General features: G+C 49.2%; 1 protein-coding gene across 4 annotated transcripts in view; it reads left to right on the forward strand.

Annotated features, from left to right (window-relative positions):
* Window positions 1-12613, forward strand: part of LOC126913979 (uncharacterized) — a 257491-nt gene that overhangs the window by 109550 nt on the left and 135328 nt on the right. The gene's annotated exons all lie outside the window — the stretch shown is intronic.

Below are 12613 nucleotides of genomic sequence, written 5' to 3' on the forward strand. Positions count from 1 at the left end.
CTCGAGTTGGCGCGAATCGGAGACAATCGAAGCAGCATCGACCAGGGTATTACCTACGGTAATATATGCGAAACACGGCTTAAGCTCGCTTATATACGCGAGAGAATAGGCGAGGAACGAGAATGTACGGGCAACGGGGTCGCTTTATTTCGATTCTTTGGCTCGCTGATTTTGCGAAAGACGAAGCATTCTGAAGGGGTGCATCGAGAATGTGGTCAAGGGGTTGAGCGATCGAGTCGAGATTCCCTCGTAGCCTAGCGCCTATTCAGACAGCTCGAGGAACACGGTGAACGGCACCGCCGGTTGTTGCCAAAAATATTCCAACTATTCCAGCCCATTAATAGCCAAGGACACTGATACCGGATGCGTCCTTCGTCTTACACCCGGTAGAAGTTGGCGGACGATCGCCGAGTCTCATTCGGCTCGCAAAATTCGTGTTTTAGAACTAGATCCGGAGCCTAGATCTTCGTGACTCATCGGTGTTCGATCTTTCCGTAACGTTGGAAATGTCGATTAGATTTCTCGAATTCTTCGTAATTCGTCCCAATTAACGCTCTCGCTTGTTCGGAACAATGTAACAAACACGGTAGACTATGAATTACGCAAGTTACATGGGAATTACTCAGTTACATCCCGCGGCTGGTCTACACGTGCCGACTGGTTAACGAGCAAAAATTCAAACAATACACGGAAACAGACAATAGCCGCGTTTCCATTCTCGACCGAGGAGGTAGCGTTACACCACGTCGAATAATTAACGATCAATGGCACAGACGAGCGGCAACATTTTCCACAATTAAGACGAGAAATACCGCGATGTTGGCGAGTACAATAAAGTAGCGACGAGACGGGCCGGGGCGCGAGAACAAAATTCCGCGGTGCGACTGAACGCATTGACGCGTCGACGTGTGACGCGTTAAAATGATCATCCCCCGAAGCGGCCTGTGCGCGCATCCACGCGTCACACGAAAAAATATTTTACCCGTTCCTGTCGAGATGTCCACGACGCAAGATGTACGAGAGTTGCGAAGCGCGGGACAGTAGTTGTCGACGGATAAAAAAAACGAGGAAAAGAAAGGATACGGGTCGAGCCGGGTAGCGTTTTGATATTCATTATCGGTGGCAGGTTGTCAGCGAACGAAACATAATTACGGCGGCGGTTGATCCGCGAGTCTGGTCGCCTCTCTGACGGCTTCCTCTGCGCGTATCCTGTCCAACCGGTATCTCCCTCTCTTTGCCAGCCAGCAAATTATATTCATATTTGGGGGATTACGTCGACGATCCCTCTGGATCAAGAGAACCTTAAAGGGCCGACGCTCGCCGTGCTAATTATTTCCCGGCAGTCTCCCGCTCAGATTCAATTTCGCCTCGGCGGACACGGCCCAAACGATGGAAATTACTCCGTTCCTTGCATCGTCTTCGAATCTCTCACTAATTACGCTACTTGCTCGGTCTTTGGACGAGCTTCGGTTCGTCTTTTGGTGATCAAACGTCAAACCGAAGATTTCAACGATTAGCCATACGAGATTTTCTTATTGCCACGCGATGCTTCGATCAAATGAATTTCTAAAATAACAAAGAGCACGTTGCAGTCCGTTTCGTCAAGCGCGCTTCGCTTGAAGTTTTACCTGTAACTTTGGGAATCTCGCGAGCCATACCTAGAACAGGACGATAATCTGTCCTGTGGATTTATCGACATCCACCGTGGGAACGTTTCTCATGTCCTTCTTCGCGGATTCAGATGCCGCAACTTGCAGGACTGCTTCTCTCTAATGCCAACTCGAAAGTAGGCTAAGCCGAATTCTCGAGAACTTCTGAAACAATGCGGCGACAGAGGATTTAACGACGAACGCAACGAATGGCTGTAGCTGGTGGAAAAGCTGCTGCTTTTCATCGGTATTTCGCGATCACTTGCTCGGTGAAATAAGTCGTTGAAACACCCCATCCACTTGAATTCTCTATTCTCTCGCGCCGTCTGCTTTCGAGATTTAGTGTACGCAGTTGTGGCGTTATACGATTCCGTGAGTGTGTAGGGTAGATCGAACGACTCTTGCAAGAAGGGGACCGTTTTGGAGATTTAAACGAGAGGTCTGTTCCTTTTGAAATGGAAGCATATATTCGTTTTACGATACCGTATAATGTAATCGTTACAGCTTCTCGTGATGGGACTTGAAAAACACTGGGTACTCGACAGTCACGGTACTGGAACACAAAATGTCATCTATTTTATCCGGTATACGTTGCAGTATTCAGTAGAAACGTGACACCGGCGTGTCTAGGCCGCTGTTCAAATATAAACACGTTATCGACATGAATTTCGAGCGAGCAGAGAGTAGGTACAGGTGTTGCAGTTGGCAATATCGCATGGAAATGGACCGATCGCGAGGTTGCATCGTTCCAAGATGTCGCCCGATTCTCTGGTTTGCCGCGGATCATTTACTATTCGCGTGTCACGGTACACAGTAGGAAACGTATCTAATAACCGCATTTATATTCGCGTCGCGTAGAGATCGACCCCTCGAGAAGTTTGAGTTCGGCTCATCGGGAAACCGGCTCGTTGCCTTCGTCCTGCGTCCTACGAGGATTATGAGTCGCGTGTATGAAAAACACTGGCGTCGTCGGTGTATCGGAACAATATGTAAAACGAGAGCGAGATACCAGCGGGAACAACATCGGGACATAGGGAAAATTTATCGTCAGAGTTTTCGCGAGATTTAGTTTCTCGGATGGTGTGTACGAAATACAATGGGAGTTCTTCGCTTCTGAAAGAATTTCCGGGTTACCATGAACACGCAATCGTTTCTTTTTACAGATCAAGTTCGATGCTCCCTATGGTCGATCGTGACGAGTGTAGAAATTGCCGTAGCGGCTGAAATATTTTTCGGTCAGCGTCGAATCCCAATGCGAGTATTCTCGACTTCTTACGGAGTCTTTTGCTTTAGAATTTCGAGGGGCTTGCAAAATGGAGACCCGTTGCATCGACGCGGAAAATTAATGGCACAATTTTCTTATACGTTGCAGGGATAAACCGACGATTCGGTCGGTGTACAGATATTTATGGCTTTTATATTCTAGGTTCGCTTTTTGTCTCGTTCGTTTGCGTCCTTTCGCGCAAGAAGAAGTACATTCTTGGCATGTACTTTCAGCTTTTCCTTCTAAAGTTTTTACCTCGTCCTGTCAAACGTCGTTCGTTCAGCCCTTCCACGGTTAACATGGGGGGAGAAGGGCGAGTCACGAACGCTGGAATTTACATTTCGTAGGTTCGAACCTCTCGAACGCGTTGAACACGAAATCGCGAGTCAACGAGACGTCGTTGAGCACCGAAAACAATTTCGTGACGAGTCGAATTTACATTCGTCTTGCGAGTCGACGATATTCAACCGTACGAAAACCCTAATTAGTCGTTTCTTTGAGCGAGACGAAATTCTCAACCATCTTCACCTCGTTTGCTTCTCCTGCAAGGTATAATAGATTCTAGCCGAATTGCGATATCCTTCGTGGAGGTTTATCCTGCAATCTCGCGTAACGTGTAATTATGCTTTAAACAGACAACCTGCTCTCCAAGAGGGCAGAAGGAAAAGAGTAACAAGGGAGCGTAAAAATGGCAGGTTACACGCAGCTCGTTATCCCAATACCGAAGAAACTTCCTGCGGTCGCGAATGATCGTTTCACAGGCCTCGCTAGCAGGGGCGTCTTTAAATTACGTACGCCGGAGATGAGGAGGTACGCGTGCCTACCCGATAGGAGAGTAGACGAAACGAGATGGTACAGAAAGAGCAAGAGAGAGGAAAGGGATCGACAACGGGCTCGTTTGAGCGTGCTAAACCGTCGAGGTTAAACCGCAGTCAGTCGTCACGGACGTGGCTCGTAGGATCGAGACAGGGGTGGATTCCGATAGACAATGGGGGTGGTATCGTGGAATCGCGTCCTGGCACGCATTGTGCGCATCCCCTAACGATGCCCGATTACTATCCCCCGTTGGTTTGTTTCGTGGGGTCGCGTTCGAACGGCATCCTCTTGCGATCTCTCGAGTTAAGCGACGATCCTTGTTCCGTTTTCACGATGGGCTCGTCTATGCGGCCCCGAGCAAATCGTTTCGAAAACGCGCACGTCCGAAACGATAAAACGAAATTTATTCTTTATGCGACCGTGTCGATAAAAGTCATCGAGGTTCCTCCTTCTCGGTGTACTCGTCTCTCTTTCTCTCGTTGTTCCCACATCGAACAGCGTGTTACGTTTCTTAGAAACGCGAACGGCTTTCAGGTGGATGTGAATCGTGGAGGGGTTCAAGAGGATCGACGTGACAGAATTTTGAAGATAGGTATCCGGTAGTGATCGGTGCTTTGGCTAAAAATCTTGATTCATAGCTCACAGGTGACGTCGTGGGATTTATGGTCCTCTTTTGGCTCTAAGATTTCCTCCCGTTCTCTCGTTCCGTGGCTTCGTGGAAACCTCGTGACGTCAGGTGCATGGGAATCGACACGAACCACGAACATAAGGCGTATCGACAGTTTCCGCAGGCGGATAGAAACGGTCGTAGATTCACTCGCAAGGACGATCCGTAATCTCGATAGAGCGGCACGTCATCGGTGTGCCATCTTTCCTCTCACGAATCGGACACCGGATGGTCCGATTCGGTGGCCGGAAGCTCTTTGGGTTATATCTGATGGCGAGAACGCGAGGAATGTCTCTTCTCTTGCATGGTTTCGTACGTGCTCGATTTCGAACGAAGAAGACCGAGAAAAGCGGCAGAAAGAGAGGAAACAGAGCACGGGCAGAGCTTTTTGCGCGAGGCTCTATCGACCCAGTCGAAAATTCCAATTTATACCGCGCGACGGAATAATTAGCAATGGCGGGAAATGGCGCGGCGGTTTTTGCGCGGGTCTTTATCACGATCAAACGAATTATTCGACATTACTTTGGTGGTGCGGGTTTCATATAGACCGGTCGGGTCGAGCTGACACCACCGCCGGTCAGGATAAGCCAATATACGAGCAGGCTTACCGTTAATCCGGCGATTTTTAAATTATCTTCGCGAAATTGCGTCCCGCCAGGATAGAGGACAACTTCTGAAACTGCCAGATAGCATTGCCAGTAGTGACGTCGCGCCGGTCCGCTTAGCGTTGCCAAGTTCTGGCCAGCTAGGATCACGTTTGATCCTTTTGGGTATACGCGACTCCCTCGTACAGCGTCGTGTCGCGTCGACACGTGTCCCTTCACCGGCCAAGGACCGATGAATTTCGAGGTTCCATTTACTCTATTTGAAACGCGGAGCTTTTTAACCTTCCTCTTCCGCCCATGCAAACTGTTGCCTGTCTAGGTTTTCCTTTTGGAGCCGCGACGAACAAAATGTAAACCGCCCCGGGGGGTCAGCGAGAGCCGGGCCGACTCTGCTTTCTACCTTTTTCCCTGTCGGAACACCGGAGCGGCACCGGCGCAAATATTAAAATCTTCTTGGCCCTTCCGCGCGTTCCGGCTAATTACGAACGAGCGGAATCCGCCAGGACTGCGGATTATCTCGTCCATCTAATCGCGCGTTTTCGATTTTGCCCGTGACACTCGGAGAAATTCAACGTACGGTTGAATCCAAGGACGGAAGAACCACTCGAAGTGAAAAGGTTACTGAAGGGAAGAAAGAGGAAGCCCTGTGGAAGACTTTGCTGGATTTTCTACGAGCAACTTCGATGGAGAGAGGCGAGGCGGAAGATAGACGAACGAACGAAGACGAGGTCTCGTTTGCATGAAAGATAGAGAAGGAATCCAGGGATACGGCGAAGAAGAGAGGAATCGAGGAAGGGAATGGTTGCCGACTCGACCGCAAACACCTCACGTAGCATCGCGTAGATTAAAGCCTGTCCCGAGTCGGTTGACGCTTGTGTGGCAAACGCGTGGCGAAAACACACGGGAAATCTTGCGAGTTCGCGACAGAAAAGGAGACAAGGAAGCGTACGTACGTTAGAGCCAAGCGCGAGGAGATAAAGCAAAAGGAAAAAGCCTGAGCGAGGTTCGAAACGGTGAAGAAAAATCAACTATGGAATACTCGTCGGGATCAGACATGCATTCCGGGGAACTTAGTTTCCGTAAGCTGTCGTATTTTGGGGGGCGAGGATCAACGATACGCCGCGCAGGAGCCCGGCAAACTTTTCCAATTATCTTGTATTAAAAGGTGGCGCGATCGGGACTGAGGTTGTCGCCGACGACAATTTTTTACCTACAACCCCGAACACGAATGTCTCTCGATGCGTGAACGGCATATTCGAGGGCGTCTCTTCAGCGTGCCGAGGGGTGAGCCTCGCGAGAGACTACGAGATATTACGCGTTCGACCGTCTACATCTGCTTTTCCATATCGCTTGTCGCACCGCAAGGGGATGGAACTTCAATTTTGCGGAAGGCGTCAACGTGCCTGGCGAACAACCGCTTTAATCGGACGAATTCCCGCACTTTTACGATCGTGATTCATCGAAGGCGCCAGCCGCCACCCCCTTTGGCTTCTCGAATTTGCAGCCTTAAGCCAGATGGTTTCACGATCCATTCGATGTAAAGACCTTGGTCATCTTCGACGCTTATGCCTCTTATTACCTATAAAAATATGTCTATATCCTAGTTAGTGGTATTTTCACGGACAAAGGAACACGAAACGATACTTAGAGGAAAGTCTTAAAAACCTGCTGGAATATGGAGTCGGTTTTCTGGTTTAACCAGAAACGGACGATGGCGCGTCATCGAAGACCATAAACGCGCACGAGGGTCGTGCGGCCGTAATTTTCAGCCGTAAAAGAGAGGTATAGGCCGATGGGTGACTTAGGCTAGCGTCGCGTTAGCCTAGTCGTTATTATTTTACTGGCTCTAAACGGCCGCCACTGAATGCGCGGGAGCGAAACAAGAATCGTACACGATCCCGACTAGTCGATTCTGTTTCTAGGAAACGAGCGCGAACGTTAATGCACCGTTACGTGCTGTCGAAGTACAGGAGTTGCGAGCCTCATCGGGGTAATTCGAGGGTATATTTGAAAATTTTACGCTCGACAAACGTTATACCAGTTATAGCAGGCTCGCGTTTAAACCTCTTATTCAGACGGCAGCTATCTGTAATGCTTTCATCTTTCAAAGGTCATCGCGTTTTCATAAAAAGGCAGAAACATCGTTAGGTGCACTTTGGTTACGGGTTGAAAAGCACATGCACGACGTAGAATGTAATACGTTTAATTGAACAGCCACGAGCGTCCCGGCGAAGAGGCTCGATGTTATCTGAACACGAAAGGTCGATGAAGTTCGGTCTCGGTGCACGAAAGAAGAATTAATTCCTGCCCGTAAAGTTTCCCATTATGTTAACAGCCCCTGTGGACGATAAACTTCCCGTGAATCGCAATTATATGGCGCCTACGTGCTCCAGCCGTAATATATGTATTTCTCTCCGTACGTCAGATTCGTCGGTCGTAAATGGAATTACCTTGGCGATAGAAAACTCGTACGATATCGGCCAAGAGAAACAGAGAGGAACGGTAAGACTGCGCGAAGAAAAATTGCCGGAGCTGCGCGTGAACGAAGGGAAAAAACGATTCGACTTAATCCTCGTACGCACTTACGCGGAAACGTGGCGTGAAAAGCATTCACCGTGGAGCCTGGATCAGTTTCCTCCGGATATAATGCCGGTGAAATGGTCGCTTTAGTATGATATATGTATCACTTACGCGGGGTGATAATGAAAAGATTTGCTGGCTCTTTATGACTTCCGTGGCTGTTAACTGGTATCCCGCGTTGCTTTCCCTCTAACTTCTCTCTCTCTCACTCTCTGTCATCCGAGATTTTTTAGTTTCACCGTGGTGCACGTTCGGGCCACGACGCTATCGCTCTCGTTGCACTCGCAGAACTTGCCTATTAATTTTTCATTAGCCACTCATCCGATGAAATTAACCGTCTTTGGTGTCTTTGACCGCGACACAGGACCAAGCTGGAAAGCAGAACTTTCATTCGCATCAAAAGAAATTGATATTCCCTGGTGCACGACTCAAAGCTGATCGCGTTGTCTCTTTCGTCCGCGTATTAAGTCTTTCGCTAGTCTTTTTGTCTGTCCCGTGGCGTAACGTTCGTGATCCGGGCGAAATCTCTGGAAACATTGGTTTCGACGACAGATACCTCTCTTGCCTCTAAATGTAATGACACTTCCACTTGTCGGCAGACAAAAGGAAACTTAGCGAGTACAGTTTGCTGTCGGATTCTACCGTTCCTTGTGAAAAGCACTTACCACTCTGTATTTTCGAGCTATCGCGGGGAGACGCAATCGCGAGGAAACACGTCAACGGGAGTCGTAAATTCCCGTTACGATTCTAATGATCGACGCCGCGAGTAGATCGATCCCCTGATTTCCGTTAAGATAATAGGGGTGGTTGAATTAATATAACTCCGTGATTGGTAGGGTTATGATTATATTTTTCTCCAACAGCTTCGTTTAATCACACACAATAGTAACGTCGTTGAGTCTGAAGATTGCCTGGATCTGGCTCAGATTCTGACTGCCAATCTGAGAGAGGAAGGCTCGTGGGTCGTAGTAGAGGTGGCGATTGATCAGATCCAACTTTGACTGAATCGAATCAACAGGATCAACCGAAAGACTGAATGAGGAGACGTCGACTGCTTGACTCCGACTGGTTGACTTGGGTGGCTTGCACTGACGACTGACTCGAACGACTGACTGATTCGTACTACTCGAACGACTAACTCGTACTACTACGAACGACTAACTCGAACGACTACGAACGACTGACTCGAACGACTACCTGATTCGGACGTCTACCTGTGTCAATGACGATGGAGGTTTTTAACGAAGTAAGCTGATTCGTTGTTCGTACTTTCCGTTATGAATGTGAGGACACAGATCCCCGTTACCATTAGCTAAGACGTTAACGGTTGAAGTTGGGATATGGAAATATCCTAACGGCATGACTCGTGGGAAAACCCAGATGTTTCTAATCTCTAAATGCCTGATTTTCCCTGTCATATAATTAACAAGTTTTCCCGTCATAACTACCAGCTTACTCCGTAATATTTAAGAACGTTCAATAAACCTAAGGACCTTTTAAGTACCCGCTATAAACCGAAAATGCTTGCAGGACTCAAGGTTTCTGCAAGCTAATGAGAATCGGTTTATGGTGGGCCTTAGTTTTATTGAGGGTTCTCTAATGACGTTTGGGTCTGGACGGTCAGACATTAAAGTACGTCGCGCGGACCCTTTCACGCGACGTAACACACTCATTAAACAGTCGAACATCGCTGCGACACGACCCTGAAACTATCGTCCGCGAGGAAACATTCTCGAAAGAACAAACTCGTAAAATCGCTCTAAACGCTCTTCTACGTTTACATTTACACAAGTTACGTGGACTCCGCATAGTTGTGCCCATTTCTCGTCGCGATGCAATTTCTCCGAGTTTCTCGAGCTGTTTGGTAAATCCGGGACGACAAATCTCGCGTGGAGAATTAGCAGGCGCGAAGGCGCTTTAGAAATCGCATACAGTGTGCAGCACGGCGTATCAGCTGGTAGTTAGATGGATGAACGATGCTGGGAAAACGCGGCGCACGGTCTCGCGCGCCATTATTTCCGCGTGCACGCTAAATCACACTTAAAGCTCGAGCCGCTCTTCTCGAATGTGCGCTCTCTACGCCACGACCTTCCACTCTATTTCCACCGGCAGCTTTTACTCTCGGAGACTGTGGCCCGGTAACGAGTCGACGGGCATCGAGCCGAGGAAAAATTGGATTCCTGAAATTTCGAGGCTGGAATTTTTTAATACGCGCCTCTCTCGTAAATGTTGCGTCTGCCGTTCGTGCTCTTCCTTCGAGAGACTTCAAAGAGGTTGCTCTCGGTCGGGAATTTCTCTTCGGCTAAAGAGTCAAAGAGAAAGAGGGAGGACATTTCCGCGAGTACACGGGTTTCGTGCGCGTTTTAATTGAGCAAGTACGAGCAGCCGGGTTTTCCAGCATCGGCACGCGACGACTACTTGCCAAGCGGCAGAGGATGTTAATAATATTCCCATCGAGTCGATCGTCCGTTTATAACCTCATAAACTATTTGCCGTTTAGAAAGCCGCGTCTCGCGGTGAATTTATCAGGCGAGAAAGCCTCCCCTGACAGCCGGCGCAGCGACGTCCGCAAACATCATTTAGCACTCTCACCCACGCGAATTCCCCGCGTGAATTCAACGAGTGTCGTTGCCTAAAATCGCGTCACGGGAAAGGAGCTTGAATAAACAACGCGACCGTGGAAAGAAGGGAAATCATTTATTAATTCGTCGCGAGAGTTCCGAGGAATTAGGCGGAATGGTTCGGTTGGACGGTGGTCGCGTCGGAGGGTGAAAATTCCAATGTTAAAAGCTTCAGTTCCCTAACTAATATCGGCGTGGATCGCTTGGATGAAATCCTCACGACTCGCACACATTTTTCTTTGGTCGATTTAAACGCTGTCTACGAGTCGCGGTCGTGATAGCCTCGCGCGAGCTTTCTTTTCGTTTTGCTCGTTTTCTGCCTTTCCAGCGTCGCCGTTTTTTCCCTCGTGAATTTTATTTATCACTCGCGATACCCGTGTCGCGCAACGTATAGCACGTCGAATAAATTCGCCGAGTCTCGAAGCGGATCGCGGACGAAAATAAAGCGTGCGGCGCGCGTGCCGCTCATGCGACACCTTCGTTTTACTAGTCTTGCAGCGGCAGATTCTCCGGAGGCCGAGTCGTGCGACGGGTTAGAGGTCTGGCCACGGTTGAACGACTCGATTCCCGGTCGCACCGACGCCACGCGATGGGGCTGTTTGTCGCGCGCCAAGTCGACCGAGCGCTCGCGCTTTAATCAGCCCTGTCCTTTACTTGGAAATGTTAACGATGCTCTCGTCACGGTTCCCTTATTGTCGCAACAGTGTAGACTTTTAAACTATTTCGCAGATTCAAATCCCCTTGCGTGTTTCTTTGGGAAATGCATGAAAAATTCGAACGAATAGCTCGTTCCTAATAGACGAGCCAGTCGTAAATTTACCAGCGCCGCGAAAACGTTTGAACTACGACTAGAATCACACTGGCACGCTTCCAAACTCGGTGTTCGCGCAGCCACCGTAACCACAACTACTCTGGCATAACACGGCGCTAAATATCAGGGTAAACGAGCGGCTGAACAAGTCGAAGATTTAATTCCTGTAGCGAAGGGTGCTGCCCGTGATAATTCATCTTTCGTAATGTCGCGCGATTCGAAGGCGCCGATCCGCGTCACCTGCACGTGGTTACACATCGAGGTGGAACCGGCCGCGGTAAGGGCGCGTCGATGGGCCTCGAAACGATCGATCGGCTTCTACTGAATCATGCGGGTGTCTGGCGCGAGCCACACGGAATATTTCACCGCGGTCGTTCGCTAGGACGAACGAAAGAGCGCCACTTAGGTGGGGAGTAATATACGTTGCCGAGGGCGGTAACTGTCCCCGTATATTACGTCCCGCGTGTCCACGGGGACATACATTCCAACCGGCTGTATCCACGGTAAACAATGTTGCGAGAGTCGTGCCTAAACGATTCCTCGTGTCTGCAGTTATTTTGGCAATTAATCGCCGGCTCCTGCCGCTGAAGTATCGCGTTTCTTGCGTCGCGCTGCTGACTTTTTCATTCCTCTTTGCTCCTATCGTTCGTTCGTGCGTTCTTTCTTTCTCATTTCGCGCTTTGATTCTTCCTGCCGTTCGTCCACTCGAACCGCAACTGACGATCGAAGACGACGATGACGAAGGCTTTTAACGATCGTTCTCCCGTGCTCGGCCGGCACGTACCGCAAAGTTTCACCATCGCGGTGCTTCGCTCGGTGATATCATCTAGGTAGTCTCGACCTCCTTTTCCGTCGATATTCACCGGCCAAGAGATCGACATCTCACGCCCGCCGCTTTGTTACCGTCTGTTGTTCCTTTTACTTCTCGGTTCTGCAGGGTGTTCGATCGCAGTTCGAAATTTTTTAAACGGCCAGCAACGATAAAGCGTCTATGTGCCGACGACACGACGAAGTTTATTATGGATTTCGCGAAGCACCGCGTTCCAAGTTGCTGGAACTTTTATCGAGAAGCAAGCAATCGCCGACGAAAAAACAATGAACAACCGTCGTTTGCACGTGTATTCCGAGAACGATCGACCTCTCGATCGCAGCGTTGGCAACGTTTTTCTCTCCTTTGGCCGCTTCATTTCTCGCGTATTAAAGTAGAATTAAACGGGGTCCGGCAACGAGGATGATGGAGGAGTGTGCATATGAAAAATCACCGTCTGAGCGTAAGCGATGAAAGGATATTACGATTGTTACGTTTTTCCTGTTAGAATCGTAAATCTTCGCTGCTGGTTTCCGCCAACGTACCGCCGACGGTGTACGGGTGTTCGCCTCGCTTCGTCTCGTTTACAAGCGAAATTTTCTAGAACCGATAAGCGCGTCGCCTCGGCTCTTGCTCTCACGTGCCACTTCGCGATCCGTGCACGTCTACGGAAGTTCCGATCGTAACGCGCTTTTATCAGCGCTCGATAGGATAATGTGGAGTGGTCGTGTAAGTTCTTCCACTCGCTTTGTCGTTGACGAGTTTCGCGGTAAACAATTTTATCACCTAGCT

The sequence above is a fragment of the Bombus affinis genome, chromosome 3, assembly GCF_024516045.1.
Source record: "Bombus affinis isolate iyBomAffi1 chromosome 3, iyBomAffi1.2, whole genome shotgun sequence".
Classification (NCBI taxonomy): domain Eukaryota; kingdom Metazoa; phylum Arthropoda; class Insecta; order Hymenoptera; family Apidae; genus Bombus; species Bombus affinis.